A 21,519-nucleotide genomic window follows, 5' to 3' on the forward strand; every position below is an offset into this window, starting at 1 on the left:
AACAGTGGTTTCACTTTAAGCTATCCATCTGGTAAGCTCTGTTGGAGATAATGGATAACATTTTTTAGGAAAGTCTGTTGGAAAGCAACTGAAGTTTTTAACAGTTAATAGACAACAGTAGTTTGCTATCAACATAATGGAATTGCTGTTGAATAAACCTATTGACCATCAGTGTATATCTCTTTTATAAGTCTGCATTAATTATTTTTTTTACTCTCTGTCAATATGGGCTATGCATGGTTTTCTAAGAAACGACCCGTGTTTGCACACGGGTCATACCGCTAGTTAGATATAATAAAGTAAACCAATGAGGGACACATGTCATTCTATGAGGTGATTTCCATGGAGTTTTTCTACCTAAAAAAATGTGTTATCTAGCTTTGTTTCTTTTCCGTATATCATCATCCCACCACCTACCTCCACCACCACCACCAACATCGCTTCCCACCACCACCACCAACATCGCTTCCCACCACCACCATTGCACCCCAACAAACCCTTAATCAATAGGGATCCAACAACTAACAACCACCAGCAACGCCACCATAACTTTCTCCTCTGTCGTGTATCTGAATCAGAGATCGAAGTGGGAGTGTGTGAGTAGGAGTAAAATCGGTGGCCGCCTAAGGTGGTTCCTGTTGTGGATAAGCAATGGTGGTCAGTGGGGTTGATTTCAATTGGAGATGGTGAACGGTGAATGAGTGATGGTGACTAGTGGCATTCGGTGGCAACGTAAGAGGGTTGGTTTTCGTAGATAGCGACTGAGTTGGTGGTTGAATCAGGCGGGAGCAGAGGGCGGATTAAGGTGGGAGTTTGACTTTGTGGTGGAAGTTGCAGGTTTAAGGGTTCTTAGGTAGGTTGTTTGGTGGTGGAAATGGAAAAATGGTAGAGGTGTCTTGAAGTGGTGGTTGCAGAGGGTTTGTGGCCAACACTACGTGACATCGGAGGTAGTGGTTAGGTGTTGTGCAGCAGAGTGGGATGGTGTGTAACAACTCTCACCAAAACTATTATTTATTATTATTTATTTGGTCCAATAGAAAACCCTAATTAAGACCCCCAAGTAGTATTGCACGACCTCTAAAATTTTCACTAAACGCTGCCACGACAAACAGGGTAATAACTCGATCGCTATTACGATTCAATGTCTGATCGATTGAAACTATCCAACGGATGTTTAATTGCTGCCCACATTAGGGTTATACTTTGTCATTCGTCGTGAACTCGATGGATGTTAAGTATCGCACTTTGTCATTCGTTGTGAGGGTTTGTAGCTCGTGAGTTATCGTAAATGCTGTATTAGTTACTGACCTAGTTTTCGTGTGCATTGTTATTTGAATTTAGGTTAATCAGGCTATAATCAGTAGGCTAAACGCTGCCCGTCTAAACTTACAATGTGAGTCATTCTCTTTTTATCAATCATGTTTTACAATACTCCAAATTATTTTCAAAAGTTATAATTACAGGGATTAAGTCGTGGTTATCTTAAATCACTGGCTAGTGGGGTATTGTGCACATTACTAAATTCTCACAGTTAGGCTAATCAATCTAACAGTGATAATCATCACTACTTGGGTGAAAGGTGTAACACCCTTGTTATTATTTAACGTTTATCGTATAATTTAAACTCATAATCATGTAATTATAGTCACAATTATACTGAAAATACGGGTTTGTTAAAAACTTTTACAATTTAAAGTGATACAACATAATGTGATTTTAATTCGCCGTTATTGAATAACGACGAAACAACATTGCGGAAGCTTTGTTTAACGTGTGTTCGGTTCTTGCTCGATGCTTGATCTTCATCCGGGACTCTCGACATTCACCTGTGATCAAAACCAACTTAAAGGTTAGTTTTGATAATTAAATAACCAATACAACAAGGAAATTAGGAAAATCCAACATTGAAATCTTGATCCAAAAACAATCACTTAAATTTGGCCTCCACCGTAACTTACGGTGGTCACCGTAAGTTACGGTGGCCCCTAAATACTAAATTCCCCCACCGTAACTCAGGGGGTAAATACCGTAACACTTTCAGCTCCACCGTAACTTACGGTGGACACCGTAAGTTACGGTGGCCCCTGTAACAGCCCAGTTTTCACTTTGCCCTTTTTGACACGAAAACTTTCGTATCTTTCAATCCGCTCGTCCGTTTGACGTACCGTTTCTTCCTACGAAATTGTAATTTGATTCTCCACCTTATGGAGTTAAAATCCAACATTCAAACTAATAAAATTCTGGATTTCTAAGTATTCGGCTTATTGTTCAAAATTAACATTTGACCTGTTTGTATTTAAGACCTCCCAAACTTGATTCTAGTTAATCAGAATTCTTAGACCAAGGTATTTAACTAAAAATATCTATCTTGGATTCATGAGTTTTGTGAATTACGCGGCAAACACCCAAGCTACGCGCGTGATTCATTTTGACCCGTTTGGGGGTTTTTATGCATTTAGGTATCAAATCCGCTCTTCTCTTTCACGCCTTATATTTCAAAATTTAAGTGTCTACTTATTTTCCACCACAACTATTTTTGCGGTGGATTTAACTTAAGAAAACCCGAAATCCCAATCTACCCTTTGTTTAGTTACTTTACGCTAATGACCCCTTTAGGGCGTTTAACTCGCAGAAGATTTTGGCCTAAGACTCATATACGTGTCTAAGGGCTACATAATCACAACACAAGTTCCTAAACAACCTCTAAGGGTCGTTTACCCGGTTTATCTAATAAGGGCCTTTTGGTCAATTTTAGTCCCTCATTTTACGACAAGGACTTTCGCTATAATTTTGACCAAAAAATCACTTCTACTAGAACTCTAAATATGCGTACCTGGCTCGGGTCATAGCATCGACCCGTATACATACTTTTTGCTTTAAATTTTCTAGTTAAAGCAACGCAAATACATGTTATTTCCTGTTATACAAAAACTCAACAAGTAGTCGTTAGTTATTATTGTCAAATGGTATTTGCACACTATTTGACCCGTTTAGTCGACATGACCATTTGTCAACGTATGATGGTAGATTAATACCATAATGCCCTTTGAACCTATTCCGGTTCGCGCCATGGTTCTTATTACTTAAAAACAATATTTTTAAATTGTTCGACCCATTATAACTTTTACCAAATGGTGTCTTCATTTTGATCACTTTTATTTTTAACTAATAATTTGACCCATTTGGTTGTCGAGTGAATCCCATCACTTCAATGACATAGCAACAACAACCATTTTCGCTACTATATACATTACACATATTTAAACTAAGCTTGTCTACATAAATGTAACGAGATGACAAGCCCCGTACCTTTAAAGCATTCCCTTCAAGCGCGTGTCCACTCCGGTTTGTCCGCTTAAAGACTCGATTCCTTTGTCTATAGAGTTCAATCAACGATTTTTTTAAAACTCCATTCATGACATATAACACATATTTCACTATGTTATTTGAATATGCGTTTTTATTTGAAACTTAACATTTTAGCTTTCTCTTAGGCATTCTAACAAACACCTTATGTGCATCGTTTTACAAAATTATTGACTAGTTTCAAGACTAGTTATTTAACCACTTTTAACATCCTCCTTAAGTTCATATGTCTAATTTTATTCATTAACATTCTAAGCTTGCTTCATAGAGCTCAAATAACACTAGTTTGACAATTTTAATTCTAGTGTTCATCCTATTTCTACAAGACCCATTTAACCCATGAGTGGATGATCATGAATCTCATAATTTGAACATCAATTCAACAAGATATTGACTAGGGTTTACTCCTAGTCATGATTTCATTCCTAATTTCATTCGAACATCAATCATGCAGACCCAATTTTCGACTTCAATTATTATCAAGAATTCAAGATGAAATCAAACAATGAAATTAAGCATACCTTATGATCCCTTTACTGAGGTGATCACAAATTTAGTTAAAGCCCCAATTCTCTAGCTCTATTTCCCTTTGATTTTGTTGAATTTGTGGGTTTTAGGGTTTTGAAGGAACCCTTCTTGTGCTCCTGATAATGTACGACCAAACACACACTCAAGTGTGTGTTTTGGTGTTTATTTATTTTAATCAAAAACAATCTTTCATCTTTGCCCCCTTTTGGTCCCTCTAGTTTCAAAGGTTATTTAAAAGGCTTAGAAGTTCATGCGTATATATTGTCTTAAAAGAAATAACTAACCAGGTTGATTATTCCTAGTTAACTTAGTGGGTTCCGGGAGTTATAACCCGTTTATTTTAAGTCCCGTTAACCCGGGCTCCTTATAACTTTGTTTTTTCTCAAAACATTTATTCTCCTTTTTTTATATATTAGGATTATTTGTTTAAGTCCTAATATTCACGGGGTTAATTTTACCACTAACAGTATTTTACCCGTTCATCACTAATAGCGAAGTTTGATTACCAGACCCGATTTTGGGGTGTTACAAGTCTACCACCCTTAAAGAGGTTTCGTCCCCGAAACCTTATTTACATAGTTTATCGAGTTTTAAACTCAATGCATTTGACCTGGGTAATCTTTTAAGCATTACTCATACCTTAACCAATTATTAGCATTACCCGAAAAATACGGTACTATCTTTTTGGTTACAAAACATCTACGTACCTCATACGACATAATGCAACTCGAAATAACGTAATTTCGTTATTTATACTAGTTTAGTTAACTTAGTGATATTCATTGCTTCTATATATTATCGAACTCTTTATGAATCCGTTACTTTGATCCATTTAAAGGTCTTTAGTGAATTTTTTTTTTCACTTTTAGCAACTATTTCTTTTGTTTTCAAATTCATTTATTCGGTTCAGTTATACTTAATCCACCACTTACAAGCAACCAAATTTTATTTAAATGACCTTAACCGGTCTCACTAACTAGACTTATTAGTCCAGTTACTTTTTTTTTACCGCTTACTCGGGCTACAATGTGATTATACTTCACATTACCTTTCTTGGCCGTGATCACGTCACGCCATGTTTGGGTTTATATTAACCTTTTATCATCGAAAATCCTCTTTTTGAATGCATTGTTTTTACACCTATCGGTGTCTAGACCTAAATCCTTTAATATTAACCTTTTCTTAACTTCTCTCATAATACTTATATATTTGTTATAACGTCATTTCTTACTAAAACTAAATTTTAGTTTAACGTTTTCTCTTCACCTTGTCTTATATCCTTTTCTTACTTCTAGAATTTTTTTTTTTAGTCCAAGGATTCATTCATTTCCGATATTATTTAATTCGTGGAATTAGAATCAGTTCCCACACTTAACTCAACCGACCCGTAGGTTCTTTTACTTATCCTCGTAGGCTATTCCTATAGATTTTTTTTTTTTTGCCCCTTTTCAAGGTGAGATGTTAGCAGTTCGTTTCTTTCTACTTATGACCCAAGGGTCTTCTTGGTCCCGTAGACCTTATCACTACGTTTAATCCCGTAGGTTATGATGATCTCGTAGATCATCTTTTATTCGTATTCATTTTCAAATGTATATATACCTATATAGCTTCGAGGCATCCCTTGTTATGTTTGGAATCATTTGTTTTTGCTTTTTGAACCTTAGTTGATCTTGACCGTAGTCTAAGACTTCATTCGTTTACTTTCGGACTAACCTTCCGACTTATGACTTCTGACGTTGCTTACGCGTCAGTTTGTCCTACGCTCACCGCTTCCCCGATTTATAAATTTATTTCTTTGAAACCCTTTACATAGGTCCATTAATATTTCGCACTTTTTTTTATTCGATTCACGCTTACTTATATTAGCAATCGTCATCATTTATTTAATTCTTTTGACTTGTTCGTATGAAATTTCATTGCTTATGAATGAAAATTTTCATTCTTTATTCAACCCGTTCAACTTTAAAATAGTTGAACATAATTTATCAAAATTTCAATTTACAGCTTCTTATCATCTTTTAGTCATGACCTGAAACCCGAGTCTTTTGAGTTTCCATCCGCGTTTCCGTTTCTCAGTCTCCGAATGCGTTTAGATCCTTACCCATCAACCGGGTATTTTACCGAAGTCGTTATTATTGCAACCCTCCCGGTATGCATTAAGACTTCGTTTCACTTTTATATTCCAACTTTATCCTCAAGTTTGACGTTTTACAAAAACGGCCCGTTAAGAGACACATTTTCATTCTCTGGGTTCGAGTGTAAATACACCCCCTCCCAATGCATATCTTAATCATTTTATATTGATCTTTGTCCCTTCACTCGGGCTCATTATCTTAATGTAATACGCTTCCGTCACCCGGCTGTGCGTTTACATTATTATCAAATGTTTTGCTCATTTGACTCATTTAGGTACTTTTTAATTTGTCCCATTCACCCCATCCTTACTACATCGGACGTAAATGTATCCGCTACAAGAAGTTCATGGTATCATATGCCACTACTTACTTGGCCAGAGTAAGCGATCGACACATGATACACATGACCTTTTTATAGTTTTCACATCACACCCTATGCAAGTAACGCCTCTATTTATTTCATACCTTTTTTTAGTGAAACTTTATTTAATTGTCAAAACAACAATCATTAGTTTTACTAGTTTTACATTTGAACATATAAAATGTTTTTTTTCTATCAAACTATTATATAATCGCACCCGTTATTGTGATCGCTACTTTTCTCAATAGCATTATATCGAGAGTTTTCCACTTGGAATATTACCACCGTCCAAGTTTCCATATGAACTAATCCTGTTATTTCTTTGTTATTCATCATCGTGAATAACACATTTTCTATTAAATTTCTCTTGGAAATATAATCCTGAATAGGTATCCTATTCAGGTTTTCTAAGTTCTATCATATATATACAACCGTCATTCTTTACGTGTTTGTTGCATATGACTACTTGTGCAAATAAATTTAAAGCGTGCACCTGTAATGCTTGCCCCGACGGGCGTTCCTTGCCATTATTCCTATTCACGATTGTTACGCAACTTGGTCCTTAATGAGCATGCTCCACTTGTCATACTTCGGACCGTTCTTCTATCCTATCCGTCACTTGTTACACCCTCGCCATCTTCGGATGCGAGTATCCTTTCATTTAAAACATTTACAAAGATTAGTAATGTCAACTTCACTAAACGCCCGTATCAAAATACAAGGCTTTTCAACCGTACGTGTCAACGCGCGTAGTTTTGTTAACTATATCTATCAATTATCGATTTGATTGATGTAACTTGAATTACACCATAACTCTATGTGTTTATTCACAACACTTTAATCGTATAGAACCATTAATATACATGTACTTACCGGATTTGCGATCAAGCCTCGAACCGAACACTAATCCTTATCAAGAGCGTAAGGTTTAAGTCCAAGCATGGTTTTCCACACCATACTTGAATCCCTTAAACTGGGGCTCTGATACCAACTTGTAACACCCTTGTTATTATTTAACGTTTATCGTATAATTTAAACTCATAATCATGTAATTATAGTCACAATTATACTGAAAATACGGGTTTGTTAAAAACTTTTACAATTTAAAGTGATACAACATAATGGGATTTTAATTCGCCGTTATTGAATAACGACGAAACAACATTGCGGAAGCTTTGTTTAACGTGTGTTCGGTTCTTGCTCGATGCTTGATCTTCATCCGGGACTCTCGACATTCACCTGTGATCAAAACCAACTTAAAGGTCAGTTTTGATAATTAAATAACCGATACAACAAGGAAATTGGGAAAATCCAACATTGAAATCTTGATCCAAAAACAATCACTTAAATTTGGCCTCCACCGTAACTTACGGTGGTCACCGTAAGTTACGGTGGCCCCTGAATACTAAATTCCCCCACCGTAACTCAGGGGGTAAATACCGTAACACTTTCAGCTCCACCGTAACTTACGGTGGACACCGTAAGTTACGGTGGCCCCTGTAACAGCCCAGTTTTCACTTTGCCCTTTTTGACACGAAAACTTTCGTATCTTTCAATCCGCTCGTCCGTTTGACGTACCGTTTCTTCCTACGAAATTGTAATTTGATTCTCCACCTTATGGAGTTAAAATCCAACATTCAAACTAATAAAATTCTGGATTTCTAAGTATTCGGCTTATTGTTCAAAATTAACATTTGACCCGTTTGTATTTAAGACCTCCCAAACTTGATTCTAGTTAATCAAAATTCTTAGACCAAGGTATTTAACTAAAAATATCTATCTTGGATTCATGAGTTTTGTGAATTACGCGGCAAACACCCAAGCTACGCGCGTGATTCATTTTGACCCGTTTGGGGGTTTTTATGCATTTAAGTATCAAATCCGCTCTTCTCTTTTCACGCCTTATATTTCAAAATTTAAGTGTCTACTTATTTTCCACCACAACTATTTTTGCGGTGGATTTAACTTAAGAAAACCCGAAATCCCAATCTACCCTTCGTTTAGTTACTTTACGCTAATGACCCCTTTAGGGCGTTTAACTCGCAAAAGATTTTGGCCTAAGACTCATATACGTGTCTAAGGGCTACATAATCACAACACAAGTTCCTAAACAACCTCTAAGGGTCGTTTACCCGGTTTATCTAATAAGGGCCTTTTGGTCAATTTTAGTCCCTCATTTTACGACAAGGACTTTCGCTATAATTTTGACCAAAATATCACTTCTACTAGAACTCTAAATATGCGTACCTGGCTCGGGTCATAGCATCGACCCGTATACATACTTTTTGCTTTAAATTTTCTAGTTAAAGCAATGCAAATACATGTTATTTCCTGTTATACAAAAACTCAACAAGTAGTCGTTAGTTATTATTGTCAAATGGTATTTGCACACTATTTGACCCGTTTAGTCGACATGACCATTTGTCAACGTATGATGGTAGATTAATACCATAATGCCCCTTGAACCTATTCCGGTTCGCCATGGTTCTTATTACTTAAAAACAATATTTTTAAATTGTTCGACCCATTATAACTTTTACCAAATGGTGTCTTCATTTTGATCACTTTTATTTTTAACTAATAATTTGACCCATTTGGTTGTCGAGTGAATCCCATCACTTCAATGACATAGCAACAACAACCATTTTCGCTACTATATACATTACACATATTTAAACTAAGCTTGTCTACATAAATGTAACGAGATGACAAGCCCCGTACCTTTAAAGCATTCCCTTCAAGCGCGTGTCCACTCCGGTTTGTCCGCTTAAAGACTCGATTCCTTTGTCTATAGAGTTCAATCAACGATTTTTTTAAAACTCCAATCATGACATATAACACATATTTCACTATGTTATTCGAATATGCGTTTTTATTTGAAACTTAACATTTTAGCTTTCTCTTAGGCATTCTAACAAACACCTTATGTGCATCGTTTTACAAAATTATTGTCTAGTTTCAAGACTAGTTATTTAACCACTTTTAACATCCTCCTTAAGTTCATATGTCTAATTTTATTCATTAACATTCTAAGCTTGCTTCATAGAGCTCAAATAACACTAGTTTGACAATTTTAATTCTAGTGTTCATCCTATTTCTACAAGACCCATTTAACCCATGAGTGGATGATCATGAATCTCATAATTTGAACATCAATTCAACAAGATATTGACTAGGGTTTACTCCTAGTCATGATTTCATTCCTAATTTCATTCGAACATCAATCATGCAGACCCAATTTTCGACTTCAATTATTATCAAGAATTCAAGATGAAATCAAACAATGAAATTAAGCATACCTTATGATCCCTTTACTGAGGTGATCACGAATTTAGTTAAAGCCCCAATTCTCTAGCTCTATTTCCCTTTGATTTTGTTGAATTTGTGGGTTTTAGGGTTTTGAAGGAACCCTTCTTGTGCTCCTGATGATGTACGACCAAACACACACTCAAGTGTGTGTTTTGGTGTTTATTTATTTTAATCAAAAACAATCTTTCATCTTTGCCCCCTTTTGGTCCCTCTAGTTTCAAAGGTTATTTAAAAGGCTTACAAGTTCATGCTTATATATTGTCTTAAAAGAAATAACTAACCAGGTTGATTATTCCTAGTTAACTTAGTGGGTTCCGGGAGTTATAACCCGTTTATTTTAAGTCCCGTTAACCCGGGCTCCTTATAACTTTGTTTTTTCTCAAAACATTTATTCTCCTTTTTTTATGTATTAGGATTATTTGTTTAAGTCCTAATATTCACGGGGTTAATTTTACCACTAACGGTATTTTACCCGTTCATCACTAATAGCGAAGTTTGATTACTAGACCCGATTTTGGGGTGTTACAAGTCTACCCCCCTTAAAGAGGTTTCGTCCCCGAAACCTTATTTACATAGTTTATCGAGTTTTAAACTCAATGCATTTGACCTGGGTAATCTTTTAAGCATTACTCATACCTTAACCAATTATTAGCATTACCCGAAAAATACGGTACTATCTTTTTGGTTACAAAACATCTACGTACCTCATACGACATAATGCAACTCGAAATAACGCAATTTCGTTATTTATACTAGTTTAGTTAACTTAGTGATATTCATTGCTTCTATATATTATCGAACTCTTTATGAATCCGTTACTTTGATCCATTTAAAGGTCTTTAGTGAAATTTTTTTTTTCACTTTTAGCAACTATTTCTTTTGTTTTCAAATTCATTTATTCGGTTCAGTTATACCGAATCCACCACTTACAAGCAACCAAATTTTATTTAAATGACCTTAACCGGTCTCACTAACTAGACTTATTAGTCCAGTTACTTTTTTTTTTACCGCTTACTCGGGCTACAATGTGATTATACTTCACATTACCTTTCTTGGCCGTGATCACGTCACGCCATGTTTGGGTTTATATTAACCTTTCATCATCGAAAATCCTCTTTTCGAATGCATTGTTTTTACACCTATCGGTGTCTAGACCTAAATACTTTAATATTAACCTTTTCTTAACTTCTCTCATAATACTTATATATTTGTTATAACGTCATTTCTTACTAAAACTAAATTTTAGTTTAACGTTTTCTCTTCACCTTGTCTTATATCCTTTTCTTACTTCTAGAATTTTTTTTTTTAGTCCAAGGATTCATTCATTTCCGATATTATTTAATTCGTGGAATTAGAATCAGTTCCCACACTTAACTCAACCGACCCGTAGGTTCTTTTACTTATCCTCGTAGGCTATTCCTATAGATTTTTTTTTTTTTGCCCCTTTTCAAGGTGAGATGTTAGCAGTTCGTTTCTTTCTACTTATGACCCAAGGGTCTTCTTGGTCCCGTAGACCTTATCACTACGTTTAATCCCGTAGGTTATGATGATCTCGTAGATCATCTTTTATTCGTATTCATTTTCAAATGTATATATACCTATATAGCTTCGAGGCATCCCTTGTTATGTTTGGAATCATTTGTTTTCGCTTTTTGAACCTTAGTTGGTCTTGACCGTAGTCTAAGACTTCATTCGTTTACTTTCGGACTAACCTTCCGACTTATGACTTTTGACGTTGCTTACGCGTCAATTTGTCCTACGCTCACCGCTTCCCCGATTTATAAATTTATTTCTTTGAAACCCTTTACATAGGTCCATTAATATTTCGCACTTTTTTTTATTCGATTCACGCTTACTTACATTAGCAATCGTCATCATTTATTTAATTCTTTTGACTTATTCGTATGAAATTTCATTTCTTATGAATGAAAATTTTCATTCTTTATTCAACCCGTTCAACTTTAAAATAGTTGAACATAATTTATCAAAATTTCAATTTACAGCTTCTTATCATCTTTTAGTCATGACCCGAAACCCGAGTCTTTTGAGTTTCCATCCGCGTTTCCGTTTCTCAGTCTCCGAATGTGTTTAGATCCTTACCCATCAACCGGGTATTTTACCGAAGTCGTTATTATTGCAACCCTCGCGGTATGCATTAAGACTTCGTTTCACTTTTATATTCCAACTTTATCCTCAAGTTTGATGTTTTACAAAAACGGCCCGTTAAGAGACACATTTTCATTCTCTGGGTTCGAGTGTAAATACACCCCCTCCTAATGCATATCTTAATCATTTTATATTGATCTTTGTCCCTTCACTCGGGCTCATTATCCTAATGTAATACGCTTTCGTCACCCGACTGTGCGTTTACATTATTATCAAATGTTTTGCTCATTTGACTCATTTAGGTACTTTTTAATTTGTCCCATTCACCCCATCCTTACTACATCGGACGTAAATGTATCCGCTACAAGAAGTTCATGGTATCATATGCCACTACTTACTTGGCCAGAGTAAGCGATCGACACATGATACACATGACCTTTTTATAGTTTTCACATCACACCCTATGCAAGTAACGCCTCTATTTATTTCATACCTTTTTTTAGTGAAACTTTATTTAATTGCCAAAACAACAATCATTAGTTTTACTAGTTTTACATTTGAACATATAAAATGTTTTTTTTCTATCAAACTATTATATAATCGCACCCGTTATTGTGATCGCTACTTTTCTCAATAGCATTATATCGAGAGTTTTCCACTTGGAATATTACCACCGTCCAAGTTTCCATATGAACTAATCCTGTTATTTCTTTGTTATTCATCATCGTGAATAACACATTTTCTATTAAATTTCTCTTGGAAATATAATCCTGAATAGGTGTCCTATTCAGGTTTTCTAAGTTCTATCATATATATACAACCGTCATTCTTTACGTGTTTGTTGCATATGACTACTTGTGCAAATAAATTTAAAGCGTGCACCTGTAATGCTTGCCCCGACGGGCGTTCCTTGCCATTATTCCTATTCACGATTGTTACGCAACTTGGTCCTTAATGAGCATGCTCCACTTGTCATACTTCGGACCGTTCTTCTATCCTATCCGTCACTTGTTACACCCTCGCCATCTTCGGATGCGAGTATCCTTTCATTTAAAACATTTACAAAGATTAGTAATGTCAACTTCACTAAACGCCCGTATCAAAATACAAGGCTTTTCAACCGTACGTGTCAACGCGCGTAGTTTTGTTAACTATATCTATCAATTATCGATTTGATTGATGTAACTTGAATTACACCATAACTCTATGTGTTTATTCACAACACTTTAATCGTATAGAACCATTAATATACATGTACTTTCCGGATTTGCGATCAAGCCTCGAAACGAACACTAATCCTTATCAAGAGCGTAAGGTTTAAGTCCAAGCATGATTTTCCACACCATACTTGAATCCCTTAAACCGGGGCTCTGATACCAACTTGTAACACCCTTGTTATTATTTAACGTTTATCGTATAATTTAAACTCATAATCATGTAATTATAGTCACAATTATACTGAAAATACGGGTTTGTTAAAAACTTTTACAATTTAAAGTGATACAACATAATGTGATTTTAATTCGCCGTTATTGAATAACGACGAAACAACATTGCGGAAGCTTTGTTTAACGTGTGTTCGGTTCTTGCTCGATGCTTGATCTTCATCCGGGACTCTCGACATTCACCTGTGATCAAAACCAACTTAAAGGTCAGTTTTGATAATTAAAGAACCGATACAACAAGGAAATTAGGAAAATCCAACATTGAAATCTTGATCCAAAAACAATCACTTAAATTTGGCCTCCACCGTAACTTACGGTGGTCACCGTAAGTTACGGTGGCCCCTGAATACTAAATTCCCCCACCGTAACTCAGGGGGTAAATACCGTAACACTTTCAGCTCCACCGTAACTTACGGTGGACACCGTAAGTTACGGTGGCCCCTGTAACAGCCCAGTTTTCACTTTGCCCTTTTTGACACGAAAACTTTCGTATCTTTCAATCCGCTCATCCGTTGACGTACCGTTTCTTCCTACGAAATTGTAATTTGATTCTCCACCTTATGGAGTTAAAATCCAACATTCAAACTAATAAAATTCTGGATTTCTAAGTATTCGGCTTATTGTTCAAAATTAACATTTGACCCGTTTGTATTTAAGACCTCCCAAACTTGATTCTAGTTAATCAAAATTCTTAGACCAAGGTATTTAACTAAAAATATCTATCTTGGATTCATGAGTTTTGTGAATTACGCGGCAAACACCCAAGCTACGCGCGTGATTCATTTTGACCCGTTTGGGGGTTTTTATGCATTTAAGTATCAAATCCGCTCTTCTCTTTTCACGCCTTATATTTCAAAATTTAAGTGTCTACTTATTTTCCACCACAACTATTTTTGCGGTGGATTTAACTTAAGAAAACCCGAAATCCCAATCTACCCTTCGTTTAGTTACTTTACGCTAATGACCCCTTTAGGGCGTTTAACTCGCAAAAGATTTTGGCCTAAGACTCATATACGTGTCTAAGGGCAACATAATCACAACACTTGTTCCTAAACAACCTCTAGGGTCGTTTACCCGGTTTATCTAATAAGGGCCTTTTGGTCAATTTTAGTCCCTCATTTTACGACAAGGACTTTCGCTATAATTTTGACCAAAATATCACTTCTACTAGAACTCTAAATATGCGTACCTGGCTCGGGTCATAGCATCGACCCGTATACATACTTTTTTCTTTAAATTTTCTAGTTAAAGCAATGCAAATACATGTTATTTCCTGTTATACAAAAACTCAACAAGTAGTCGTTAGTTATTATTGTCAAATGGTATTCGCACACTATTTGACCCGTTTAGTCGACATGACCATTTGTCAACGTATGATGGTAGATTAATACCATAATGCCCCTTGAACCTATTCCGGTTCGCGCCATGGTTCTTATTACTTAAAAACAATATTTTTAAATTGTTCGACCCATTATAACTTTTACCAAATGGTGTCTTCATTTTGATCACTTTTATTTTTAACTAATAATTTGACCCATTTGGTTGTCGAGTGAATCCCATCACTTCAATGACATAGCAACAACAACCATTTTCGCTACTATATACATTACACATATTTAAACTAAGCTTGTCTACATAAATGTAACGAGATGACAAGCCGCGTACCTTTAAAGCATTCCCTTCAAGCGCGTGTCCACTCCGGTTTGTCCGCTTAAAGACTCGATTCCTTTGTCTATAGAGTTCAATCAACAATTTTTTTAAAACTCCATTCATGACATATAACACATATTTCACTATGTTATTCGAATATGCGTTTTTATTTGAAACTTAACATTTTAGCTTTCTCTTAGGCATTCTAACAAACACCTTATGTGCATCGTTTTACAAAATTATTGTCTAGTTTCAAGACTAGTTATTTAACCACTTTTAACATCCTCCTTAAGTTCATATGTCTAATTTTATTCATTAACATTCTAAGCTTGCTTCATAGAGCTCAAATAACACTAGTTTGACAATTTTAATTCTAGTGTTCATCCTATTTCTACAAGACCCATTTAACCCATGAGTGGATGATCACGAATCTCATAATTTGAACATCAATTCAACAAGATATTGACTAGGGTTTACTCCTAGTCATGATTTCATCCCTAATTTCATTCGAACATCAATCATGCAGACCCAATTTTCGACTTCAATTATTATCAAGAATTCAAGATGAAATCAAACAATGAAATTAAGCATACCTTATGATCCCTTTACTGAGGTGATCACGAATTTAGTTAAAGCCCCAATTCTCTAGCTCTATTTCCCTTTGATTTTGTTGAATTTGTGGGTTTTAGGGTTTTGAAGGAACCCTTCTTGTGCTCCTGATGATGTACGACCAAACACACACTCAAGTGTGTGTTTTGGTGTTTATTTATTTTAATCAAAAACAATCTTTCATCTTTGCCCCCTTTTGGTCCCTCTAGTTTCAAAGGTTATTTAAAAGGCTTACAAGTTCATGCTTATATATTGTCTTAAAAGAAATAACTAACCAGGTTGATTATTCCTAGTTAACTTAGTGGGTTCCGGGAGTTATAACCCGTTTATTTTAAGTCCCGTTAACCCGGGCTCCTTATAACTTTGTTTTTTCTCAAAACATTTATTCTCCTTTTTTTTTATATATTAGGATTATTTGTTTAAGTCCTAATATTCACGGGGTTAATTTTACCACTAACGGTATTTTACCCGTTCATCACTAATAGCGAAGTTTGATTACCAGACCCGATTTTGGGGTGTTACAAAAGGACCCAATAGTGGTATGACCATCGTCACACAGCTGTGACACGACGCCAGATAAAAATAAGATAAAGGCCATTGTAATTGATCTTATGCTGTAATTCATAGCTATGTGGCGTTTTATGAAAAATTGAATGATTCACCAGCATTTCCCCACTGACAAAATATTTTTAAAACATGTTTCAGGCGACCTCCTGTGAATCAAGGAAAAAGTGCTACGGAGCACTAACCAAGCTTGAAATGGTAGCTCAGTAAATAAATAAACATGTTTTGTAAATCAGGGAATTTCCTCGGGAAATTCCTCTGTTGTAAATTACGGGGTTCATCCCAAGTGATGAAATAAAATAATCGGGCATTTTCATTTTTAAAGATCCTGTTAAAATCTTCCGCTGCTAAATCAAATAATAAATACCACGGGTTTTTCTGCCCTGCGGCTCCTGGACCGGGTAAACCGGGACGGGGGTCGTGACAGAAAAAAGGTGGTATCAGCGCCACTGATTTAAGCCAATTAAGTATTTCTAAATACTTAATCTTCTGATTGCCATTCTATGATTCTGTGAAATTTTAGTTACAAAATTTTAACTTAAGGTTGTGTGCGTCTTCGTGTGTGTGCTAACAGCATGAGTGAACTATCAGAAGCCCTTCAAAACTTTACTATCCATACTACAGATATGGATACTACCACAGGCTATCAGGCTGATGTTGAGGAACCAATGGTATTCCGGGCTCAACCCGAGAATAAACCAAAGGTGAAAAAGAGAAGAAGGTTTGTTGGCTGGAGGCGTGTGCGTAGAAAGAAACCCACGATATCAAAGGCAAAAGTTAAGAAGGTTGAGGATCCCAAGGATAAGTGAAAAGGGATAGAGATTGGAGAGTGTTCTGGGCAAGCTCAAGAAATGCCACCCTGGGAGGAGTTAGATCAGAAATTGGCACTTAGTGACCTCATCGGACCTGCCGATGAAGACTTTTTCTATTACCCGGTGGAATCCCAACTCCCAGTAAATTTGGAGCCGGCTATCCCAGATTCCATTGTGAACCACCAACCTCTACCCGCAAAACTGGAAGAATGGTGGACCACCGACTGGGAATTTCAGAACCTTTTGAATAACCCTAACACCTTTTTCCCTCAGTTTGACCCAGAGCCTGCACCAAACCCACCAATGAGCAATGAAAACTTAGCTGAACTCCGCCACTATGGCGAGGAGTTGGTGGATGCAGGGAATAGAATTCGGGAAGTGGGAGAGCAGATCTCCTGGAAGTACGACGAGAGGGAACGTCGTTTCTAAAGTACCAGCTGACGGGGACAGGATGTGGCTGTGTGGTGTGTTTGTTTAAATAATAAAATAATAAATAATATAATCTTGTAAAATAACTAAAATAAAACTTTGTAAGATAATCAGTGTGTACGAATGCATATTATTAAAATATATAAATCTGATAGTCGCAATGTCGACAAATTTTGACTGTACATGTTAGTGTGATTATGTGTTTTTTTTTTTTCTATTTGTCTTTTCAAGTTAATTGACTATTTGTTAATTTACAGTATGGGTAAGCAAAGAATTTCGGACATCTATCGTCAACTAGATAATTCACCAAAAGATAAGGGAACCTCATCTCAATCAAATTCCTCAAGAAAAGACGCCGAATTATTAGAAAAAGTCAAGAAAAAGAAATGATAAGTGATAAGGAAACTGAGGAAATAAGTAATAAACCCCCATGGGAAGACGAATTAGATGAAAAATGGGCAGATCTGTATATGTTAGCCACTACAGCAGTAAATGCCAATCTTTAATTAAGTTAAATTGCCAAACCTGGACCAATCAATAAAATTAGATCTCAACACCTTTATCCAGTACTAGCACTCATATCATCTATAAACCAGAAACTTTAGTAAACAGAAATAGAATAAAAGCATGCCAAGCAGAATATCCCTAGTTAGACTAAAATGCATAATCCTAGTATATTTTAAATTTCAGTTGTAATAGACATGTATATAAATAAAAGTTGACTATTTTAGCTATACGTGTTTAATGTGATTTTGTGCGATTACTTTAATTACATTTGGTTATATTTTACCAATAACTTATTTAGATATATTGTTAGTTATCAGATGGAACACGCTGGGAATGAACCGGTTAATGAAATTAATCAATCGGAAAACCATCACGAGGATCATTTCTTAAATCGACAAGATATAGAAAATATTGTCGCTCAGGGAATAGTTAACGCTATTCCAGCAATCGTCGCTGCAGTCAAAAATCCTGTTGAGCCTTCACAAGCTCACCATAGTAAACGCACACGCGACGATAATTTCAGTAATAGTGTTAACGGAGGAGGCAATGATGACAACTTAATTCAGGCCCCAATACTCAAAAGAATGAAAGCTGCAACACCTGGTTGCACTTACAAGGAATTTCTGGCCTGTAAACCAGTTGAATTTGCAGGCATTGAAGGGGTGACCGCCGTACTGCATTGGTTAGAGAAAACAGAAGCCGTAATTAAAATAAGTAAATGTGTAGAAGAAGATAAAGTTATGTATGCTTCTCACCTTTTCAAGGAAGAGGCATTAGAATGGTGGAATACGGTATTGCAAGCCAAGGGAAGTGACTTGGCCTATGCTATAAGTTGGGAATAATTCAGACAAGTGGTGGAAAGAAAATTTTGTCCTGAATATGAGAAGGAACAAATGGCAAACAAGTTCCTGAGTCACTGAATGGTGGATGTTAACTGTCACGGCCCCTGGGCCCGGTTTGACCCGGTCCAGAAGCCGCGGGACAGAAAAACCCGTGGTATTTATTTTTACAGCGGAAGTCTTAATAGGATCGTTTAAACTTGAAAATGCCCGAGCAATATTTATTTATAATTCGGGGTAAACCCCGTAATTTACAGTAGAGAAATATTATAATTTCTTTATTTTACAAACATGTTTATTTATTTATTCGAGCCACTACTTTAAGCTTCAGGGTGCTCCTGAGCACTTGTACTGGATTCAAAGTAGGTCACCTGAAACATGTTGTAAAAATATTTTGGCAGCGGGGAAATATTGAGTGAATCATTCATTTTAACTAAAAGACACGTTGTTATAATTTACAGTATTAAGAGCGATTACAATGTTTATATGTCAACCAACTACCCAACAGTATTTGTCACTCGACTCGTTTCGGTGACTGTGGTCATACCACTATTGAGTCCTGTTACCTAATAGTGACGAGTATTACAAATTTTAGGCTCGCCCACCTAAAGTAATAAAATAGTAATGTGCACAATACCCCACATACCGGCTGTAATTGAAGACTACAAAGACTTAATCCCTGTAATTATAACTTTGGAAAATAATTTGGAGTATTGTAAAACAGTTTGATAAAAAGAGAATGACTCACATTGCAAGTTTAGACGGGCAGTACTTAGCCTACTGATGAGCCGAATAACCTAGTTTAACAATAATGCACACAACCAGGTTAGTAACTAATACAGCAGTTACGATAATTCACGAGATACAACCCTCACAACAAATGACAAAGTGCGATACTTAATATCTAGCGGATTCACAACGAATAACAGAGCATAGCTCAAATATCCTGTTGGAATCACGACGAATAACAAAGTATAAACCCAGATTGAGCAGCACTTAAACACTTGTTGGATAGTTTTAATCGATCGGATATCGAATCGTAATAGCGATCGAGTTATTACCCGGTAATGTGGCAGCACTTCGCTACAATTATAATTTTTCACAATATATCTTCGTTTACAGAAGATTTTGACGACACCAAACTAATGCCCCTGAGCTAGGCTATTTATAGCCTGAAAACAGGTTCTACGCAGCCCGCGTGAGGTTACAGGCGACCTTTACGCGGCCCGCATTGCCGCCTACTCTACGCCTAGGGTTGCCGGGTCATGGGCTTAGACTTCACAGGTGGCCCATACGTGGCCCAAACCTGTTTTCGGAGAAGTTTGAGCTGTCGCGGCCCGCATTAACTTATGTTTAGTTTTTACGCGGCCCGCCCGGACCCTTAATACTTATCCGGGTTTGTTATTAAGTTGAAGCGGCCCGCGTTGAGATTAAGTTATCTCTTACGCGGCCCGCCTAAAACCCAAAAATTAGGTTTTTTTCTTGATTTTTCATGTAGGTTAGGGTTTTAGGGGTTCGGGTTTTTATATACGTATACTAGAGATGTTTTTGAAGGTCCTTACATCCTCCCCACCTTAATAAAAATCTCGTCCTCGAGATTTACTGAAATAAGTGTGGATACTTGCGTTTCATCTCCGATTCCAGCTCCCAAGTATATTCAGGTCCTCTCTTGGAATCCCATTTGACCTTGACTAGCACCAGTCGTTTATGTTTGAGAAACTTAATCTTTCTATCTTCTATTTGGAGTGGTTTCTCAACAAACTTCAACTTTTCATTTACTTGTACATCTTGGAGAGGTACTACCAGAGATTCGTCAGACAGACATTTCTTGAGGTTGGATACATGAAATACATCATGTATCCCAGATAACTCTTCTGGTAGTTGTAACCGATAAGCTACTGGTCCTATTCGTTGGACTACTTGGAATGGTCCTACGTATCTTGGACTTAGCTTTCCTTTCTTTCCAAATCGCACTACTCCTTTCCAAGGTGAAACCTTTAAAAGTACTTTATTTCCGACTTGGAATTCTAATGGCTTACGGCGGTTATCTGCGTAGCTTTTCTGATGATCCCGAGCTGTCTTCAGTCTTTCTTTGATTTGAGTAATCTTGTCGGTAGTTTCTTGTACAATCTCAGGTCCTGATAATTGACTTTCTCCTATCTCTGCCCAGCAAACTGGAGTTCTACATTTCCGTCCATATAGTGCTTCGAACGGGGCAGCTTCAATGCTTGCATGATAACTATTGTTATAGGAGAATTCAATTAAGGGCAAATGATCATCCCAGTTACCACCGAAATCTATTACACATGCTCTAAGCATGTCTTCCAGAGTCTGAATGGTTCTTTCACTTTGTCCATCGGTTTGGGGATGATAAGCCGTACTTAAGTTTAATCGAGTACCCATGGCTTCTTGGAAACTTGTCCAAAAATGTGAAGTGAAACGACTATCCCTGTCCGATACAATAGAGAGTGGAACTCCATGTAGGGATACTACTTCATCTACGTATAATTTTGTTAATCTTTCCATGGTGAAGGTTTCTTTTATGGGTAGAAAATGAGCTGACTTGGTTAATCGGTCCACAATTACCCAAATCGCATTATTACCTTTTCTGGTTTTGGGTAGCTTAGTAACGAAATCCATGGTTATAAGTTCCCATTTCCAAACAGGTATTTCTAACTGTTGAAGTAACCCTGCAGGTTTCTGGTGTTCTGCCTTAACTTGTGAACAAGTAGGACACTTAGATACATAACTAGCTATATCCTTTTTCATACCTATCCACCAGAAATTATTTCTTAAATCTTGGTACATCTTATTGTTTCCAGGGTGCATAGTGTACCTAGATTTATGGGCTTCCTCTAA

At 36.5% G+C, this 21,519-nt stretch overlaps 1 long non-coding RNA gene across 4 annotated transcripts; it reads right to left on the minus strand.

Annotated features, from left to right (window-relative positions):
- Window positions 1–1,634: 1,634 nt before the first annotated feature.
- LOC110934339 lies at window positions 1,635–15,769 on the minus strand. Of its 4 annotated transcripts, XR_002588248.2 has the most exons (7): window positions 15,494–15,769; window positions 14,916–14,982; window positions 12,688–12,848; window positions 9,112–9,178; window positions 6,884–7,044; window positions 3,310–3,376; window positions 1,635–1,826 (listed from the first exon to the last, which is right to left on the minus strand). It is a non-coding gene; the product is annotated as an uncharacterized LOC110934339 (long non-coding RNA). The 4 variants fall into 4 exon arrangements; XR_004883249.1 differs by lacking the exon at window positions 3,310–3,376 and having other exon boundaries at window positions 15,494–15,761; XR_004883250.1 differs by lacking the exons at window positions 3,310–3,376; window positions 12,688–12,848; window positions 14,916–14,982; window positions 15,494–15,769 and adding an exon at window positions 9,690–9,926.
- Between the last annotated feature and the right edge of the window lie 5,750 nt (window positions 15,770–21,519).

This window comes from Helianthus annuus, chromosome 2 (assembly GCF_002127325.2).
Source record: "Helianthus annuus cultivar XRQ/B chromosome 2, HanXRQr2.0-SUNRISE, whole genome shotgun sequence".
Taxonomy (NCBI): domain Eukaryota; kingdom Viridiplantae; phylum Streptophyta; class Magnoliopsida; order Asterales; family Asteraceae; genus Helianthus; species Helianthus annuus.